Below are 1,177 nucleotides of genomic sequence, written 5' to 3'. Positions count from 1 at the left end.
GGAAAAAAATACAGCAAAAAAAAAAAAAAAAAAAAGAAGGAATACACCTTTAAAGAAGAAAATGGCAATAAACAACTACATATCAATAATAACCTTAGCCCTGGCTGGTTGGCTCAGCGGTAGAGCGTCGGCCTAGCGTGCGGAGGACCCGGGTTCGATTTCCGGCCAGGGCACACAGGAGAAGCGTCCATTTGCTTCTCCACCCCTCCGCCGCGCTTTCCTCTCTGTCTCTCTCTTCCCCTCCCGCAGCCAAGGCTCCATTGGAGCAAAGATGGCCCGGGCGCTGGGCATGGCTCTGTGGCCTCTGCCTCAGGCGCTAGAGTGGCTCTGGTCGCAATATGGCGATGCCCAGGATGGGCAGAGCATCGCCCCCTGGTGGGCAGAGCGTAGCCCCTGGTGGGCATGCCGGGTGGATCCCGGTCGGGCGCATGCGGGAGTCTGTCTGACTGTCTCTCCCTGTTTCCAGCTTCAGAAAAATGAAAAAAAATAATAACCTTAAATGTAAATGGATTAAATGATCCAATCAAAAGACATAGGGTAGCTGCGTGGATAAGAAAACAGGACCCATACATATGTTGTCTACAAGAGACACACCTTAGAACAAAAGACACACATAGTTTGAAGGTAAAAGGATGGAAAAAAACGTTTCATGCTAACGGAAATGAAAAAAAAAAGCTGGGGTAGCAATACTTATATCAGACAAATTGGACTTTAAAACAAAGGATATAGTAAGAGATAAAGAAGGCCACTACATAATGATAAAGGGAGTAATCCAACAGGAAGATATAACTATTATAAATATCTATGCACCTAATATAGGAGCACCTAAATATATAAAGCAGACTTTGATGGATTTAAAGGGCGAGATCAACAGCAATACTATAATAGTAGGGGATTTCAATACCCCACTAACATCACTAGATAGATCCTCAAGAAAGAAAATTAACAAAGAAACAGCAGACTTATTGGAAACACTAGATCAACTCGATTTAATAGATATCTTCAGAACCTTTCACCCTAAAGCAGCAGAATATACATTCTTTTCAAGTGCTCATGGTACATTCTCTAGGATAGACCACATGTTAGGGCACAAAAGTGCTCTCAACAAATTTAAGAAGACTGAAATCGTATCAAGCACTTTCTCCGATCACAACGGCATGAAACTAGAAATGAATCA

This window comes from Saccopteryx bilineata, chromosome 4 (genome assembly GCF_036850765.1).
Source record: "Saccopteryx bilineata isolate mSacBil1 chromosome 4, mSacBil1_pri_phased_curated, whole genome shotgun sequence".
Classification (NCBI taxonomy): Eukaryota; Metazoa; Chordata; class Mammalia; order Chiroptera; family Emballonuridae; genus Saccopteryx; species Saccopteryx bilineata.
Note: the sequence above shows the minus strand (reverse complement) of the source record.